Raw genomic sequence first — 21,065 nt, 5'->3', positions numbered from 1 at the left:
TGAAACTAATTCCTGTAACTGATCCGGGAGCTTGACTTTGTATATTCAGAGAGTTCAGTTTAAAGATTTTTTTTTTAAATGGTAAGTACTGTCTGCTACAGATGTTATTGTTGCTGTTGCTCAAGAAAAAATTGCATACACATTCCCATTGTACATTTGCTATTTTTGTATTTCTAATACAGTTATTTCAGTCCTAAATTCATACTGCACAGTTCATTGACTAGTGTTAAGTGAATCTCCCATAGTAATACACCTTTTATAGTACGGATTTTCAGGTTTTACTTTGGTAAGCATATATGTTCAGAATTTGTCACCAGAGAAATAGATTCATACATCAAAGTTTTGGCTAAATTCTTGAAAACTAATACAGAAGATTTTCCAAGCAAGCAGTGTCAATTCATACACTGATGCTCTGGTTTTTTTTTTATAGCTGATGTTCTAAATTTATTTAAATGAAGATCAGATGCTACACTGAAGTATTTGCTGCAGTTCAATATAAAACTTTCCCTATCATGTTTTTCCTCTTGACTTGATACTCATATCTGATAAAACCTATTTTTGTATCACCAAAAGAAAAGCTGAAAAATAACAACAGAATGAGTGCATACCCTCATGGTTGTTTAACACTCCTTTTTTAATGATTTTACAGCTTCCTTTTTCTGAGAAAGTCTAGTATTGTTACCTGTGTTTGCACTCTGATTCAGAATTTAAACCCAGATTATTTTTTTTCTTAACAATGCAGAAAAAATGGCTATTTGGAAATACTTCAGTGTGAAAATGCAAGTGTTTCCTTTGAATAAGCAGTTTTGGTGATGTTAAACTGCATGAAGTGTACTATACAACTAAAACCAAATGAGTTTAAATGAAATATTTTACCCTACTGGAAATGAATTCGTTGTTAAAGTTAAATGTAAGTGTAGAAACAATTATTTTGTTCTTTTTCCATTGAATATTGCTGAATTTGTCACATTCCTGTGATTTACTATTATTTCCATGAAGTTGGGTTTCTGAAAGATGCTATGTTGTGTGTTATTTAGTTGAAACTGATATAAATTGATAATGTTTAACTACTCGTACTTTTGCTTTTGATCTTCACTTGTGCTGGTAGACAAGAACAGTGGCAATTAGCTCAGAGCCATATTCAGCAAGTCATGGCCTTTATTCAACTTCATCTGTTCTTTCCTCACTAGAACAGGCCATCGGCATCTTTGAACAACAATAGTTTCTGTAATAGAAATATGTGAATGTATTCCAGAAATTACGGGTGGTTATCACTACTTCACTGACACTTTTATTGTTCATTTTATTGTTCATTGTCCATTTTCTCAGATTTGCACAAGCCCCTCACATAGAAGGACACCCCATGCTCATGGACTTCCCTCACCTTTTCATCCTTGTAAGATTTCTTATTCTGAAACAAGTTATTATGTAGCTTATGGCAGGATTTTCCTTTGGACCAGGAGTATGACATCTTTCCCAGCTCTGCTCTACTGCAAGACCAAGGACTCTCAGATTCCTGGTGCTTCCATATTTTGTCCATTTGCCCCTCATCCTTCCAGTTTGTGTTCCTTCCTCTTCTGCTTCCATGTTTACATGCTCCCCAGTCTCCTTTCCTCCTCCTGTCACTGCTCTGCCACTTCTCTGATCTTATGCTTACCCAGCTCAGCCATGTAAGCTCAGAACAACAGGAGTGAATAGCTTGCTGGTTTAAAAAGATGAATTGGCTTAGCAAGAACCAGACAAACAGGGACAGTCTTTTCCCCTTCTTGTCAGGAGCCAACTGGTTGATTGGCTTGGTCTAATACAACTTCAGCTTAAGACTGGGGCCAGTGCAGTGAGGTTAGGGATGCTGATGCACTTACAGTGATCTCATGTTGTGAACTGTGAACAGCCCCTCCTTCTCTCCATCGGCTGTGAGGGGCAAAAGGCACAGCACAGTGCCAGCCAAAGCTGGTCAGTGGGTGAGTCAGCTGCGTCTGGTATGAGAAGTGACTGACATTTACCTCCGCTGCCCTCTTTCACTCCCAAAAAACATGCCATTGAAAACAGACTGCTGTTGTATCTGACTTCAATTCTTTCAGAAGCCTTTTGTTGTTGTTGTTTGCTTCTATTTCTGCCATGACAAAAGAGTTGTGAAAAAAATAAAAAAATCCACAAATCTTATTTGCTTGTTTTGGTCTATCCCTCCCTTGCACCTCCAAATTCATTGTTTAACCCAGGCACATGCAGGTGCAGCCCTATGCACTTCTGATGGCTGTAATACTGCAGTGGACCACCCCCTGTAAAATGTAAGACTTAAGTTATATATAACACAGTAATTTTCATTGTCTTCTCAGTATGTGGAAAAGAATCTAAGGCATGAGAATGCACAGTATTTCTTCCCTCCCATAATCCATTCGTGTTTACTAATCTAGGTCACTGTTTCTCCCCCACCCCTCCCCAGCTTCCCATCTGCCAAATGTTGATTTACTAAAGGGAATTTGACTGTGGAGTGATAGATGTGTCAGTTAGGTTGTGAAATAGCCAGAATTGATCTCAGTTCTTAGCTGGTAGATTCAGAGAAACTCCTATTTTAAACTTTACTCCATTAAAAGGACTGGTCCTGACTTGTCACATGGAATGGATTATACTACTCCAGAAACAGAAGTAAAGACAACAACCTCTCTCTAACCAAATAATGCTACAGCATTGATTTGGTCAACACGAGAACAAGGTGTTTGGTTCAGTTAATTTCAAAAGCAAATGGAGATTAGTCTCACTAAAGTGAAGCTCTGAATAAGAAAATTCCCTGTTTCTATCCACACTTTGAGGCAGGGCTGTATCTGTCTGCTACCCATTGATTTCCCACTCAGCCCTCCAGATGTACACACAGCTAGGCACAGTGCAGTTCCCAACCCCTAAAACCCAGAGGTGGACTGTGCTTCTCTTCAATCACAGGTAAACACAGAGTAATACAGTCCTGCTAAATTAACCCCTTCTTTGCTGCCTCTAAAAGGGACAACATATCTCATTGTACACTAAATGAAGATAATACTGATTATTCCCAAGAAAAAACACAAGGTCACAGGAAGCTTGTAAACACAACAACACGTGCCAGGAAGAGGATTCACTCTCCTACAGCAAATCCTTACATTTCCACCTCCCACCCCCAGTACTGCAGCTTTTTTTTTTTTTTTTTCCTGCCACAGCGAAAACGCTTCAACATTTCTGGATTTTCCATGGAAAGGGGAACCCAATTCTAGGCTAGGGCAGAAGAAACACCACTACTTTTCTTTCCCCTATACACACAGCAATACAAGTGAAGATTAACTGGGAGACTAGGGGGAAGAAAGAATACAGTTAGTTAGGATAAGCAATCTTATCTTTAGATGACCTCTTCTAATCTCATTTGTTGCCAAAATCAACATAAGTACAAGTTCTGCATATTCAGAAAACAAAAACACTCTTGGTAGCTTTCATGTTTATCTTGCCTTAAATTTGCCAAGCAGAACTAGAAGCTTTGCATGACTTCACGGGTTCATTTCAAAGTTCAGTTAGATAATTATGATTATGTGCATAAAGTTTCAGTCTAATGTCAGGGTAAACTGTTCCTCTTTACTCAGAGAAGACTTCCATGCGACTTTCCACCTCCATTGTACCATAGAAAAGTATACTTGTACAGAACTAACAGCATAAGTACTGAAGTACAACTTTAGGTCTTTCCCTGTCCCATTTCTATAATCTAAGGTGTTACCCAACCACAAATTAATTCCTTCTGGACATTCAAATACCAGTGTAAACTTTGTGTGACAAGCTGTGTGATCTGAGATTATTAGTGTAAATGCTTTAACTACGTATGTGTCTGCATACTTATAGACAAATGCTTCAACCTTGATGGCTGCTTACATTTTTTTCCAGCTTTTTCTGAGTACTGAGAATGCTGCTCTGTGTTCCAAGCATAGAAACCTGGTCCCAAACAGCAAGATGCAGCATCCAAAAACACCAAGATTCAGTTGGGATTAGCTGCCACAGAGATTAATACAATTCATCTCACGCCAAGCCTGTTGGCTCTTACTGGGCAGCTAATTCAGTTTTGGCAAATCTCCCTCACCACAGCCATACAGGCAGACAAGAGACCACAATGCACCCTACAGCGTTTTCATATCCAGAGCTGTATAAACATCTGTCTAATGGTTGCATTTCCCATCAAGTAGTTACTGAGGTTGAGGTATATTTGGTAACACAATTAACATTCTAAGAAGCAATAGCTGAAGTTGACGTTTCAGTTTCTAGTTGCTATCCCAACGTGAGAGGTTATTTCTTGAAGAGGCACTTGACACCTGTGTGCTCCGAAGTCAGAAAGTTAAGGCACACTGCTGCATGTAAAAAGGCTAGTTTAGGGGCATATTTATCTAGGCAAAGCTACACAATGGACAGGATGAAGGTCAGAGAGCAAGGCAGAGAAGGTCAGACTGGAAACAAATATGGGTCTTGGGTGCCCTGTGTTTTGTAGACACTTGGCTCTGCCCTCTAGGCTCATGAAGCCTGCTGTAGCCAGCCAGGCTGACTCCTCATGACTTCAGACAGCTGAACAAACTGCAGCACCTGCTCAAGGCTCATCAGCTGCTCTTCTGGTGACTCATTACAGTGACTGCTGGCAGAGAACGTGACACCAGCTGGGCTTTTGTTACCAGGTCTGCATTCTTACAGGCACTAGGACTGCTAATACTTGTACTTCTGCCTGTCCTTGAACACTCCTTTTTCCTTGTCTTTTTAGGGAGCAGACTCCTTGCTCTGTTGCCGTAACACAAGGCAGCCCTCCAGCCTTCCTCTAGCACACACTACAGTTCTGTCCTCGTTAATCTAGCCAAAAGGCTTTTCAAAGAGAAAATGTTGATAAAGAAAGGACTTTCTCCTGTTGTCAGGTGCAAGCAATCTATTCTCTTCATATAAAATACCTATCAGCAATGTGTGAACTGTGAAAGCTACCCCTAGCATCAATACTCCAGAAACTGTCTAACACATGGAAAACAAAATCCAGGAAAACAAAAAAAAATTACATCGAGTTTCTTTGTTTGTTTTTAAGCCTTAAGAGGTTTACTCAGTCTCCAGCTAAAAATATTTTTCATGGAGGTCACCAGTGATGGGTCAACTCAGATTAGTTATAATTCTATAATTCTTTCAAGAAGCTTGTGGAGACAAGCCACATTTCCTTTTCCATTTCTAAAACGTGCACATATTTAAATCAGGATGATGGGGGATGCAAGTAGTTTGAAAGTCTTTAGACAAGTCTGAAGTTACCATCTACTTCAAAAAACACAATTTCATGTAATCTACATTCCAAATGCAATGTCCAACAGTGAGAGTTCATGGAATTGGTTTTCCCTACAGTTTGATGTGAAGGCCCTAGTGGAAGCTCTCAGTTGTCCAGCTGTTATTAACTCACTGATGAATCTTAGAAGTATAAGAGGTCCAATGTCAGATGAAGGAAACCTATTGCACACATCTTGCCTAGTGTATATCCCAAGCTGCCCAAGCAGTTCGTTGATTCTCAGTTGTAGAGAACTCAGCCAGCTCTCAGCCCAGGATCTCAAACATTTCAAAATCCAATCAACACCAATATATAGATATATTCCTACAGCTCCTAATCTTGTGAGCTGGCTGTGATGTGTCCCCTAAGGGACACATCCTTTCCTTGGTATCTATTTTTAGCTTTAGTAACCCCAGAACTTTAAGTTCCACTCTCCTGCTTGATGCCGACTCCATTATATTTTTTTCTGTCCTGAGGAATCAAATCAAAGCTGTCTGTCCTCAGAATATAGTAAATCTCCTGACTGAGGCAAGTACTTCAAAGCTAGAAACATTACTTCCTAGTTCTGAAGAAAGTGTGAACACTTCAGGTTCAACACCTACAAAAACATCTATGAAAAAGGTGAAAGAAGGAAGTGAAAACTAGATCGCACTGTGATTTCAAGTTGCAGCTAAATGACTAATTCCTCAGATCCCATCACCTTTAAAAATGCCAAGAAACAACTGAATGACTACTTAGCTGTTTTCAAAATAAACCCAAGGAAATTTGTTCAGTATGGCCATCATACCCACCAGGTAGTGCCAAGTAAATGTTAGACTACAAAATCTTTATTTTCCAGAACAGAATTAATGCGAGATTGTTTACATTTATGCCAAGGTTTTGTCCATTCAGTTTCATGTACTGTGGACTGTCAGTAGCACACAGGCTCCAGGTTAAAGAAACAGAGCCCTGCAGCAGCAATAGGAACCACTTCTATGTTGCATTGTTCCTAATACATATATTGTTTTTCTTATAAATAAATATCTCTTATATCATACAATTAACTTACATACTGTTATTCTGCCATCAAGCCTGATTCCCTAATTTAAAATAATTCTCATTGAAGCACTTACTATCAACATCTTTGAGCCTTTTATTTCCTCCTCCCAATAAACTCTGAATTTACAGAAGACTGCAGCTCATCCTCTCCTTTTTTTGCTTTGTAAGGCAAGAGAGCAGCTACAGAAGCAATCAAAATAACCAAGAAGCTGATACAGAAGCAAATAAGCAAGAATGAACAGCTGATGCTGGGTAAAGGAAGGAGATGGGGAAGTAGCTGCTGAAGAGAAAGTATGGTGGAATGGCAGTCTGGAACAGCTTCAGAACAAAAATGGTTAAGTGTAATGCACACAAAGCAGCTGCTTCAAGTGTAAGAAAGCATCCTAACTCTATTTGAAAAATTATCTTTTGTTTAAAAAATCCCAATGTCAACTTTAATTAATCTGCAGTTTCCTGAAATGGCAAAACGAGCTAGATTCTCAAAACACCGCACATCTTGACAATGCAACTGTGTCTGTCAAATGTCCATTTCATAATTAGAAGAGTACAGGATAAAGAAGGACCAAAGCAGAGTGACTTTTATATCTTGAAACAACTCTTAAAAATAACAGAAAACATGATAGAGCAGAGAACACTGCACTGAGAACACTGCATTGCAGTAGTCATTTTTGTAAGTTGAGGCATACATCTGCAGCATACATGTATTTGCAAGTACAATCTACAGAATAACAGAAAAAAAAACTTGCTGCAGATCATAAGAACCAGATACAATTTCTGAATGTTTTGTCATACATGTAGCCCATTTTCTGAAATTTCAGCAGTTTGATTTCTAGGTTTCTAAATGCAGATTCAAAGAGCCACTGAATGTTTCCTCTGCATTTGTTATTAATACATGCATGGAAAAGTAACTATTTTTCTCATTCTAACCCTTTTACCTTCCTTTACAGAGAATGAACAAAAAAGCACATCTATGACCTAAACAGTCAACCACTTCTTGCAAGGTACAAGGAATCACACAAATAGACCTTTGTTGCTTTAGGCTTTAAGCTTGAATCAAAGATTTGGTATGATCTAATGGGTTATCACTACACTTTTACACCAGGGAAAACATAGTGCTCAAGTATTTAGAGGAGCTAAATTGGCATATACACGTGAATGGTGTTACAGTATTTACCAGTAAATATGTGACAGGTATTCCATTAACCACCATTGTTTAATTCTATAGCTTTTCCTTTTTAAGGATAACAACATTAATCTAGAAGGTAGTTATAACACAGATAAACACAGTCTTGCTCTGAAAGCAGAGTTTACAGACTCAGCAGCTAAAGGCCCATACATGTTTCTTCCGTTTTCTCAGTTCCAGAAACAGATTTATTAAGACAAATTTTTATTTCTTTTTTTTTTTTTTTTTTTTTTCTGGCTTCATTTGCATGTAACATTATGGAAAGTAATGCAGGTTTAAGCATGTGAGAAAAAAAAACAGGTGCAAGAGAACTAAGAAATTGATTTAGCTTGTTGTGAAAGAAAAAACACTCCATTTAGGTCAGATTTTCAAAAAGGCCCATTTGACACCTGACTGGCTTTTGGAAGTGCAACAATATAATTAAAGAATACATGTAGTTCGAACAAGAGTTACATGGTCATACAATACCTAGAACTAGTGAGGAAAACAGACTCCATATTACAGCTAAAGCTCCATTCTTTCATTTGCTTTCTCCTTCCACATATTGCTTACTTTAAGAGGAATCTTTTTTTTTTTTTTTTAAAGAAAAAAACAATTAAAACCATATTTAAATCCAAGACCTGTTCATCCCTGTGACAGAAGAGGTAAAAAGCAATGCAGTTTATGCCCAATATGCATCCCTACTGTTAAAGCATCTGATAGTCACATCTGTACCCTTCAGTAGGAAACCACCCCACTGAAAAAAAAAGCAGCATCTGAAGTTTCATCAGGCACTACAATTTCAGTCTGTGAATGCAGATTGAATTGTCTGAAATTGCAAAACATCTTTTAAATTGCATGGAGCTATACTACTATTAAGTGAATTCTCTAGCATTGGAAATGATTGCCAGATTAAATAAGAGTACTGGGTACATCCTGATTGTTTTTGCAATCATAAAATTACTCATTTTGAAACATGCAGGTCTGACTCTGGTAATGACTTTCAGTGCAAACCAAAAAATGAAGAACAAGGACCTGGTACTTAATTTGTAAAATAGCCTGTCCACAAGTTCATGTGATAAATCTACAGAGCAGGTCTCTCTGTTATCCTCTTCTGAAGGCCAATGCTCCCACAGCACAGTTGTTGAGAGGAGTGGAAGCATACCTTATTTGCTTCAGTGCAAAGTCACTCATTTTAATTTATTTGCTACAGAGGCACAAGAGTGACTGAACTAGCCTGGATGACCTAGTAGTAAAATAGATCAAAGGAGAGTTCACACAGTGAACATACACTGCTACGATAGAAACGTCTTGCTGGGGGTAACAGGAACACTCATCCAAAACATGGCAACTTCCCATCATTTGAAAGATGGCTCTTTCTTCAGGTGGTGGTCACATCAGGAATGAATAAAGAAGGACTGGTCAAAGATACAGTTCAATTTGAAAAAAATAATTTTGACGAGAATAATTCAGGCTACTTGTTCAGCACAGCTTGTAATGAAGGTACAGTGGTGCTCCAGAAATTCTGTACAGGCTATCTACAGTTTTCACTGTTTCATGCTGTAAATACTAAAAAGTTTAAGAAACATGAATGCTTTTTGAACATACAGCCCTCCATTATGAATAAGAAGTTGAAGCTCAATAATAAATTTGGGCCTATGTGTGAAAGGCAGATCAGACCTACCCAAAGAGCATCTCCTGCCCAATGATGTACCACCACAGCTGAAGCCCTTACCCTTGTTTCAAAGGAAGGCCTTATGTTCAGCTGCAGTCCAGGACATTAACCTGAGCTTGAGCTTCTGGAGGGGGGAGAGCTGTACTTTGGAAAACTACAGCTGAGCAAGGAAACAGTAAGGACTTGGGCAAATTCACTGTTGTTAAAGCTTCCCTTTTCCTAATGACTGTTACAAAAAAAAAAAAAAAAAAAAAAAAAGCAAACAAGAACAGCTGTAAAGCATAAAATGATGTGCATGTCAATGCCAATTGCACCTCTTAACTTCATAGTAATATGAACTTCACAGCTGCAATATGAAAAATAAAGGCACTTTGCCTTGGTATTTAGAGATTTACAGAACAAAATTCTCCATAGCATACTAGCTTGATTAACCAGGGTTAAGAAGCTTATGTCATTCTATTTCTGACTGAAAGATTCAGAAGAGAAGACCCTTGGATTTGGTTTTGCAATTAGAGAAAACCTCTCTCCAAATCACCCATCACAGCCTCCTTGGTTAACTCCTCCTGCCACTGCCTGCCAGAATGCTTGTTATTGATTTAGTATTACTGCCTTGGAGCTATGTTGTGATTCAAAGATCGAAGCCGAAATTCCTTTAAGTGGTATATTCTTTATTGCAGTGCTGGATGCACGGGGGATCTCTCCACCTATCGTGCATACCCAAAGCGGAAAGCAGTCTTGAATTTATACAATCAATCTATCAATATTCTACAAGCACCTATACATATGCATTACCTATCCCCGCCTTCCCTCGCTTCTCATGCTAATTAGCCTTTTGGCACCTTGCGCCTGTGTAGAGCCTCCCAAGAATTGTGGGCAGGGGTCTTTGGGACGTGGGCAGGGGTTTTTGGGAGGAAGACCCCGAGTCTTCCTCACAGTGTACTTTTCACCTTTGGTCAGGAATCTGCTGAATTGGCATGTTTCTTAATTGCAAGAGCTGGTTGTTGCTAATTCTTCCGTTTGTTGTATCTTTATAATGAATTCCAATGTCCAGTTTCGAGATTTATAGTCCTTACGTTTGTTTCTCTGTCCGTCTGCCGCTTCCTTATCATGAGTTCCAGTGTCTTGTTTCGAGATATACAGTCCATGTCTGGGGATTGTCCTTGCCTCCCCAATGCCTCCCCAATACCTCCTTAATCAATCCCCCCTTTTCTTTTCCCATGCAAATTCTTTTGCATCAGATACTTTCATTATTTACAGTAACACAACAAAGCAGGCATCTAAACAACATGCACACAAATATTCCTAATACTACTAATGCGATTAGAGCAATGAACACTTGTTTCAACCATTGAAAATTGGGCAACCAGGAGGTTAACTTATTCCATATTTCACTAAAACTCCACGAAAGATCATCTTTACTGATATCATGTAGGACCCTTGTCTGCTTCCATATTTCTTCCAGGTCGGTAGAGATCCTTCCACTCTGATCTACATACACACAACAACTTGTGTTTATTACTGTACAGACTCCCCCTTGAGCGGCCAGTAACAAGTCTAGGGCCATCCGATTTTGTAATACTACCTGTGATAAACTAGATATCTCTTCTTGTTGAGCCTTTATAGCATCCAGAGTTTTGTTTTCTAACTTCTCTATAATTGCAGAAATATTAACTATCGCCTTTTCCAATTCACTCACTCCTAACCATGGGATAAACCATCGAACGAAACTATGAAAAGCGGTGTGTCTCTCTATCAATGGATTGTTAATTTTTCGTCTGATTCTCCGCATATGAGTTCTCAAGTAACCTCGAGGCACTACATCATGTACTGTCATATTGGGGACTACCGCTCCAAGAGTGCAAGTTCCCTTCCAATTCTCAGGCAAGACCTTATGGGCTGTATCGTTGCATAGCCAATACCACCCTTTTCCTTCTGGAACCGTCCAGCTGGTTGAATTTGCCCAGCCGCTAGTCGTACTAATATCAATTGTTCAATTACAAGATGTCTGATTTCCCACATAAGTAGTATCCGTATTTATACAATGCTGTTTTCCTATACCCTTAGGCGGGTTACACCTTTGTACACATACATAATAGGATTCTAACGGCATGAAGCTACTCACTTCTAGTTCCAAAACTTCTTAATATTTTCGACCCCAAGATATGTTTTCCCACAAATTAGTCCAAGATAAGTTTGCAGGCAACGGAATCCCGATTAACGATACACCCTTATTCCCATGCTGTGGCAGATGGGTGCATACCCAACAGTTCGTCTTATTAGTTACTTGAGAAATTGTTTGTATTAAGGTCAGGTGTAAGTTCTCATCCCAAGTTGCCCACCCCGAATCCGAGAACCGCACCCCTGCAATCATTAGGATCTGGAAAACCATAATTTTGTTGGTCCAATTGGAGTGGTGGTCTATATCCTCGCCGGGACCTTCTTCACCCTTGAATTGTGGATCCAAGCTGCTTGCTTCTTAATCTTAATGGCGGTGTGTGTTGTCAGTAATACTTGGTATGGTCCCATCCACTTTCCTTCCATTTTTCCTGTAGGGGTTGTCCTGAAAAAGTCTTTATATATATATAATTCCCGAGCTTAAAGGGGTGGATTGGTTGATCCAACCCTCTAGCCCTGGTCCCTAAAACAAATTTATGTACTTTATTTAATTGTTTCTGAAGTTCAGTTATATAAGCATATAAATATTCTGATCCTAACTGCGTTAGGTCCTCTCCACTAAATAGAAATTGCTACGGCCTTCCATATAAGATTTTGAAGGGACTCAAATTCCCTTTTATTCTAGGTTTGACTCTAATTCCAAGTAATGCTAAAGGGAGGGATTGAGGCCATGACAAATTAGCTTCTTATCCAATTTTAGCTATTTATTGTTTAATTAAATGGTTCATTTTTCTACCTGTCCACTTGCCTGTGGTCTATAAGGAGTATGCAGTTGCCAATCTATCTTTAGAATCTTACTTATCTGTTCTACCACTTGTGCACAAAAATGTGAAACTCTATCAGAAGACATTGCTACTAGAATCCCAAAGCATGGTATTATTTCATTTAACAAGACTTTAACCACTTCTCTTGCTTTGTTTGTTCGACAGGGAAAGGCTTCAGGCCTTCCTGAAAATGTGTCAGTCAGAACCAGTAAATAATGATACCCCCCTTTTCTAGGGAGTTCTGAAAAATCAATTTGCCACTGTTGCCCCGAATAATTTCCTTTACCGATTATTCCAAATTTTATTCTATTCTTGGTATTGGGGTTATTGTGTAAGCAAATGCTACATTGTCGAGTTACTTGTTTTATCATATCGTCCCACTAATGTCTGACTCAGGCTCTTATGCAGTGTGCCAGCTCCCCAATGCGTTTTATTGTGTTCTGTAAGAACTATGGGCCATGTCAAACTAGAGGGTATTACTATGTGGTTATCTTTTAAATATACTCATCCATCTGGTTTCATTTTACCTTTCAAATCTTCAATTAATTTTAAGTCTTCTTTTGTATAATTTGGATATAGTTTGGATTTTACCGACTGGTATCAAAGACAATGCCTTCACCTCAGTTATTTCAGCTGCCTGCTTAGCCTCTGCCAATCGATTTCCAATTTCAAAATCGGTGTTCCCCTTTTGGTGTCCCTGACAATGCATGATAGCTACCTTTTCTGGTTGTTTTACAGCCTCTAACAATTTTAAAATTTCTTCAGCATACTTTGTGTTTTCACTGAGCGGTCAGCAATCCATGTTCTTTCCAAATTGCTCCATGAGCATGTACCACGCCGAATGTATATTTAGAATCTGTCCAAATATTTACCCTTTTTCCCGCTGCCAGTTCCAATGCTCTCGTGAGAGCAACTATCTCCGCCTTTTGAGCTGATGTTCCAGGGGGTAAAGACTTAGACTCGATTACCTGCTGAGTAGTTGTTATAGGATATCCAGCTTTACGTTGTCTTTGCGTAACAAAACTGCTCCCATCCGTGAACCAAGTTTCTTCCGGATCTTCCATGGGCTCCTCCTTAAGGTCTGGTCGGCTAGAATACACAGTCTCTATAGTTTCTAAACAATCGTGAATCACAGGTTGTGCCGGAGCATCACTAAGAAAAGAGGCTAGATTCACAATATTAGTTATCACAATTTCCACGTCGTCCTGTTCTACCAATATTGCTTGATATTTCAAAATCATCAATTCTTGTTTAAGTTGTTTAAACACTTTTTGTGCTTCTCCAGTCCAGACTAACTTTGACTGGTTAATCTTTATCAATTCACATAGAGGCTTTACCAATAGTCCATAATTATAAATCCAAAGGCGACACCAACCTGTCATTCATAAAAATGTTTGTAGCTCCTTTACCATTTGAGGTTCTGGAGTCTGGCAAATGACTTCCTTATGTTCAGTTCCTAGTTCTCGTTGTCCTTCCGAAATTTCAAATCCCAGATAGGTCACACTTTGTTGAGCCAGCTGGACTTTCTGTCAAGAGACTTGATATCCATTTAAACCCAGAAAATTAAGACGACTTATAGTCCATTGAATACAACTCCCTTTAGTCTCGGTAGCTATTAAGAGATCATCTACATATTGTAACAAAGCACCTTCAGTGTCCGGAGGCATCCATGTTTCGAGTTTCCTTGCCAATTGGTTTCCAAAAATAGTGGGGCTATTCTTGAATCCTTGAGGTAGTAATGTCCACGTAAGCTGTGTCTTTCTGCCTGAATCGGGATTTTCCCATTCAAAGGCGAATAGGTTTTGGCTTTCTGTGGCTAAGCCTAGGCAGAAGAAGGCATCTTTTAAATCCAGTACGGTAAACCAGACTTGACTATTCTTTAATTTAGTCAGCAAAGTATAAGGGTTTGCCACTACTGGATGTATATCCTCAGTGATTTTATTTATGGCCCTCAAATCCTGAACTAGCCTATAGCTTTTTCATCTGCCTTTTTAATTGGCAATATGGGTGTATTGTATTCTGATTCGCATTCAATCAATAATCCATACTGTAAAAATTTATTAATTATCTCTTTAATTCCTTTCCTATCTTCTATCCTCAAAGGATATTACTTAACCTTAACGGGTTTCTGTTCTGGCTTTAATTTAATAATTATTAAGGTCACATTTTTAGCTCTTTCAGGGGTTTCAGTAGCCCAAACTCCTGGACATACTTGATCTGTGATCTCTAAAGGTATTTCACTTTTAGGGTCAGTTTGTATTAGTGCCAAGCTTAACACATTTGTTAGTTGTTCTTCTCCTATTCTTAATTCCATTTTCCCTTTTTCAAAGACAATTTCTGCTCCTACTTGCTCTAATAAATCTCTACCTAAGAGTGCCCATGAGGAATTAGGCATAGATAAAAATCTGTGTATGCCCCATTGTTTCCCTAACTTGTACTTCAAAGGTTCACAAAAATAAGCCTTTTCGGTTACACCTTGTCCTGGTTTCAGTTAGAACAGAGTTAATTTTCTTCCTAGTAGCTGGTGGAATGCTATGTTTTGGCTTAGGATGAGAAGAGTGTTGATAACACCCTGATGTTTTAATAGTTGCAGAGCAGTGCTTATACCAAGCCAAGGACATCTCAGCTTCTTGCTTTGTCCTGCCAACAGGCAGGCTAGGGGTGCAGTAAGAGCTGGGAGGGGACAGACCCAGGACAGGTGACCCAAACTAGCCAAAGGGGTATTCCATGCCATCTGACGTCATGCTAAACAATATATAGGGGTGGCTAGCTGGGGGGAGGGGGCCGGACTGCTCGGGGTTAGGCTGGGCATCGGTCAGCGGGTGGTTAGCAATTGCATTGTGCATCACTTGTTTGTACACATTATTAGTAGTGGTACTATTATCACCATTGTATTATTATTATTATTATTATTATTATTATTATTATTATTATTATTATTTTGTCTTATTAAACTGTCTTTATCTCAACTCACGGGCTTCACTTTCCATTTCTCTCCCCCGTCCCAGAGAGGGAGGGGGAGGGGGAGCAAACGGCTGTGTGGTGTTTAGCTGCCGGCTGGGTTAAACCACGACACATCTTTTACCCTAACATAATAATTCTGTAAAGGCATTAATGCTTGATTTAGAATTGAATACGTTGCCCCATATCAATAAGAAATTTCACTTCCATTCCTCCCCTAGCTTCATTATAACCAGTGGAGGATCCGCTAGGGTAGATTCCCCAGGTCCCCGTTATTCCTGTTGAAATCAGGGGTCGATTACCCTAGGAAAAGGCTAGTCAATTTGTCCTCCAAAGCCAGGTCCAAACCGTTTTGTTTTATTTATTTATTTATTTATTTATTTTCATTACATTTCAGAGTTGGTCCAAAAATTCCATAGGGGTTTCTTTTAGACCTTGTTGGAAGCATATTCTCAATTCCCAATTCATCCAGGTTTTAGTATTTATTTAACCGTTCATAATTTTCAGGATGATTTGGGTCTTAGTGGGGGTCGGTCAGGGGAATGCAATTGTCCACAGTTCCCTGAGCGGTCCCATCGGCAATCTGAGCTCGCACATGAACTCAGGTTGTTTTAAGAGTTAACTGCTTTTCTGTTTCTGTGACTACTCTCTCGGACCCATCGTGGTCCCTTTGCCCTAAAGGGCTAACACCCGTGATTTTAAGATCTCTGCCTCGGGCAGAGGCAGAACTATTAACATTCCTACATCCTCTTTCCCTGCTCATTCAACTTCAAACACCTTTAACACTTTCAACAACCCTTTTAACACTTCCTTGATCTTTCTCCAGCCTGTACTTCTCTAATGCCATCATCAAAGGCTCAGTCAGGGGCCAACTTAATTCCGTACCTTTTCCCACCAAGATGCTGAAACATCAGTATACAACATTTCATCCTGCTCTGCTTCTCAAAAAACAACATTAACTGTAGCAAAATATTATAGTTTAAAGTTCCATTTAGGGGCCACTTTTCTCCACATTCCAGCTTATAAAGCGGCCACCACTGATTACAATATTTTATCAGGGTTTTCTTATTTTCACTTCCACCCGGAGCCCCCCCTATATCCTTCCAATGACTCAAAATACAACCCAGCACACTTTTCTTAGGAATTTCACTGCTTACTCGCCCCCCCATTTTCCAGTTTACACTTTCAGAATGCACGTGTTACTTACAAAAGTGTATCACAAAAATGTATCACTCACAAAATTACAGGCACGCAATATCTTTCAGTAGCGATGTCACAAAGCTACTATTACCAGCAATATTGCTAAAATCACAATAACAATTGTCAGAGTCAAATTCCACATGCAATAAGTCAGAAAACCGAACTGTGTAACACCGTAACGATATCTCTCTTATAACAATGCCACAAACCTACTATTACCACCAGAAAAATAGCCAAAATCACAGTAACAATAACCAAAGTTAAATACCATACTCCATGAGTCAGAAAACCGAAATAGACAACACAATTCCAGATGGACCTTAAAGCGAGCTCTTTCCTTAAGGTCCCCAAATATACTTATGGTGCTTACCACAAAGTATATACCAAACACTGCCTCGCAGAAGATCACCTTCTGACTTACAGACAGTTCCAGATACAGATGGACCCCAAGGTCCCCAGATATACTTGTGGTACTAACCACAAAGTATATACCAAATACTGTCCTGCAGAAGTCACCTTCCGACTTACTGGACAGTCCCAGATGACCGGTCTACCAGAAAACCAAACCAGAATAAAGAATATACTCACTTACAATGATGGGGTCCTTGTCTGCCTCCGCAGTGATCCAGTGAGTCGAGGAGTCCCTCCGGGAAATCCCGGGGGTACCCTAGGGAGTCCTGTTCCCAGCGGGTCCTGCGGTCCGGCAGAGAGGTTGTCCCATCTGGGGTGCCAGATTGATTCAAAGATCGAAGCCGAAATTCCTTTAAGTGGTATATTCTTTATTGCAGCGCTGGATGCACGGGGGATCTCTCCACCTATCGTGCATACCCAAAGCGGAAAGCAGTCTTGAATTTATACAATCAATCTATCAATATTCTACAAGCACCTATACATATGCATTACCTATCCCCGCCTTCCCTCGCTTCTCATGCTAATTAGCCTTTTGGCACCTTGCGCCTGTGTAGAGCCTCCCAAGAATTGTGGGCAGGGGTCTTTGGGACGTGGGCAGGGGTCTTTGGGAGGAAGACCCCGAGTCTTCCTCACAGTGTACTTTTCACCTTTGGTCAGGAATCTGCTGAATTGGCAGGTTTCTTAATTGCAAGAGCTGGTTGTTGCTAATTCTTCCGTTTGTTGTATCTTTATAATGAATTCCAATGTCCAGTTTTGAGATTTATAGTCCTTACGTTTGTTTCTCTGTCCGTCTGCCGCTTCCTTATCATGAGTTCCAGTGTCTTGTTTCGAGATATACAGTCCATGTCTGGGGATTGTCCTTGCCTCCCCAATGCCTCCCCAATACCTCCTTAATCAGTTGTCCAGGAGATATATCTGTACTAACAGCAATTGAAAGCCCTTTGTATTCATCTGCACATAGTTCCTTCAAGGCTGTCTTACTTCATGTTGATTTTTCATGCATATCCAAAGAAATCTCTTTTACTACTTATCTCAAAGCAGTGAGAAAGATTCAGTGACAGCTTATTTATCTTGATTTCTATCTGCTATTTAATACTTTGAGTAGAGCACCTTCAATTACATATAGAATGTCTACAGTTTGATCTGAGCTGTATTTGTTAATTTAGTGTAATTCAAGACATTCAGCTTGAGGAACTCTCTATCATGATTTTTAATCTAAGTAAAAAAAAATTAATTAAAATTATAAAAAGCTTTACCTGTAGAGCCCTAGAGCTGTGTATTAAGTCCCGACTTGCTCAGAATCAGGTCACTAAAACAGACAAGGATCCCTAGCATTCTGTTTGCCCAGTACCAGAGGAAAGAAGTCAGACTCCTGGGATACACTTCTGAAGTTTTTCTTGCTCCTACCCCAAAGAATTTTCTAGTTCACAGCATCCACAGGAAGCATGGGAGTCCATTCTTACCTAGTGTATAATCTGATGACTAGGCCACATTCCAAGGAGGTGGATGATGGGATTTGAATGACTCACAAATGTGTTTTGCATTTTGTTTACCAAGACCCTCATTCAGATTTCTTCAGTGTAAGCACAAGAGAGGCTCACCTGCAAGAAAATCAGATACTTCTTAGACTTAATGTAGTAGCTTTAGATGGCATCAGAACACAGGCAGACTCACAGAACAAAGTATGAGGTCAGACTCCCATACTTGTTGATACAGAACTTCTTGGGCAACAGCTTCTTTACCAGCCTCTTTCCCTAGCAATTGTCCTCTGTGGCAGTCTTTGATACAAACAAGTTTAAATTCCATTTTGCCCAGCCACGTAGCTGAAAGTTGAACAACCATGAAACACTGCGAGTTAGTTTGTGCTGGAAAGAACTTCGCACTGAACATATTCTGGTAAACATACTCTTACGTTTAGCTCTGAAGAGGCTGCTGTAAGTGAGGAGGCTTTGGCAAATCCATCATAAATACTCCTGAGACAAAAGCATTCTGTGTATTTCATAAGTAGGGAAAGAAGAGGTTGAAGAGCTTGAGTTGAAAGTCAAGTAAATCAGAGCAAAACTGGGGTTAGAAATTAAGAGTTCCTTTTACCAGCCATGTGCTTAAAATTCAGGACAATACTATGTCTCCTAGAATATAACTGATTAGTATTGTTTCTCTTTCAAGAAATTAAGTCTACATCCCTAATTCATATGACAGAGTTCCACAGAAACTAGTGAGAAAAGAGTTTATGCATTTAAATTGAATATATATATATAGCACTTGTTTTTGAATATATATATATATTATATATTATATATTATATTATATTATATATATATATATATAAATTGGATATATATATAGCACCCAGAACCTGTGCTTTCTTAGTCCTCAGCACCTAAACAATGATAATAAAGGTAGGAATAATACCAGTGATTAAGGAGGTATTGGGGAGGCATTGGGGAGGCAAGGACAATCCCCAGACATGGATTGTATATCTCTGTCGTGGTTTAACCTGGCCGGCAGCTAAACACCACGCAGCCGTTCGCTCACCCTCCCCCCTCCCTCTCTGGGACGGGGGAGAGAAATGGAAAGTGAAGCCCGTGAGTTGAGATAAAGACAGTTTAATAAGACATGAAAATAATAATAACAAAATAATAATAATAATAATAATAATAATAATACAATGGTGATAATAGGAAAGTAATAATAATATGTACAAACAAGTGATGCACAATGCAATTGCTCACCACCCGCTGACCGATGCCCAGCCTAACCCCGAGCAGTCCGGCCCCCTCCCCCCAGCTAGCCACCCCTATATATTGTTTAGCATGACGTCAGATGGCATGGAATACCCCTTTGGCTAGTTTGGGTCACCTGTCCTGGGTCTGTCCCCTCCCAGCTCTTACTGCACCCCCAGCCTGCCTGTTGGCAGGACAGAGCGAAAGGCTGAGATGTCCTTGGCTTGGTATAAGCACTGCTCTGCAACAATTAAAACATCGGGGTGTTATCAGCACTCTTCTCATCCTAAGCCAAAACACAGCATTCCACCAGCTACTAGGAAGAAAATTAATTCTGTTCTAACTGAAACCAGGACAATCTCGAAACAAGACACTGGAACTCATGATAAGGAAGCGGCAGACAGACAGAGAAACAAACGTAAGGACTATAAATCTCAAAACTGGACATTGGAATTCATTATAAAGATACAACAAACGGAAGAATTAGTAACAACCAGCTCTTGCAATTAAGAAACATGCCAATTCAGCAGATTCCTGACCAAAGGTGAAAAGTACACTGTGAGGAAGACTCGGGGTCTTCCTCCCAAAGACCCCTGCCCACGTCCCAAAGACCACAATTCTTGGGAGGCTCTACACAGGCGCAAGGTGCCAAAAGGCTAATTAGCATGAGAAGCGAGGGAAGGCAGGGATAGGTAATGAATATGTATAGGCACTTGTAGAATATTGATAGATTGATTGTATAAATTCAAGACTGCTTTCCGCTTTGGGTATGCACGATAGGTGGAGAGATCCCCCGTGCATCCAGCGCTGCAATAAAGAATATACCACTTAAAGGAATTTCGGCTTCGATCTTTGAATCACCAGGTTTCTATATTCCAAAGGCTCTAAATTATACCTAACAGCTAGGCTTGCTACTGACAGTAATGCACAGTGTTCAGAAAAACTTAGATCTACTTGTCAGTAAAATTAAGAAGTCCTGTTGAGTCATATTACACCTGAACAGATGACATTCTTGAAACACTGTGACCTCTGTCTTCACTAAAGGTCCACCCACCAGAGATGACTGTAGCCATTTGTGGAAGACATTACATCTGAACTATTTACAGGTGATTTCATGACACAGCTGATGATACATCCAGTATTGTTATGATACCACCAACATGCCAGCAGATACTGTTCTGTAGTCCTTGTGATTCTTTGGACTAAAGAACCATATTGCTAGCTGTATTAGGAGGAGGTTGTAGCCGAAAATGGTTTGCAAACAAAATCTCTGAACTTTGCAATAGTCAACATGTGGATTTAGAAGCTGAAAGATGAGCTATTTCATTTCCAAATGCTGCCTGTGATCTAAACAGTGCCATTGGAAAAAAAAATATCAGCCTGCTCATCCATTCACATATCACTTCAGAATTTGTAGGGCAGAGTGGCTTTGAATCCTGGCTTATAGCAATGTACAGTGGTAACAGTTTGTTAGTCTCCATTACATTACACCTGGCCAAAATCAGGCCACCATGAATTAATGCTGCTAGTGTTAGAGAACCAGTCATGGCATCTCTTACATAGGGAAGGTTGCTAGTTTTGTGTAGTTATTCATAGGAACCTGTGGGTTCTTCCCCCTGTGTCTTACACAGTCCGTGCAGGCACTGCTCACAGCTTGTCCTGCTCC

The 21,065-nt window shown here is 39.7% G+C and overlaps 1 protein-coding gene across 1 annotated transcript in view; it reads right to left on the bottom strand.

The window, feature by feature from the left end:
• The window catches only part of LOC311429668 (1-acylglycerol-3-phosphate O-acyltransferase Pnpla3-like), a 46,885-nt gene extending 27,962 nt beyond the window's left edge, over nucleotides 1–18,923 (bottom strand). Inside the window, exon 1 of the mRNA XM_084505764.1 lies at nucleotides 18,140–18,923. The gene's annotated coding sequence lies outside the window, so the exon portion shown is untranslated. The remainder of the gene's footprint in view (nucleotides 1–18,139) is intronic.
• Between the last annotated feature and the right edge of the window lie 2,142 nt (nucleotides 18,924–21,065).

The sequence above is a fragment of the Aythya ferina genome (genome assembly GCF_964211825.1).
Source record: "Aythya ferina genome assembly, chromosome: 1".
Classification (NCBI taxonomy): domain Eukaryota; kingdom Metazoa; phylum Chordata; class Aves; order Anseriformes; family Anatidae; genus Aythya; species Aythya ferina.
This window is presented reverse-complemented; position numbering and strand designations above follow the sequence as displayed.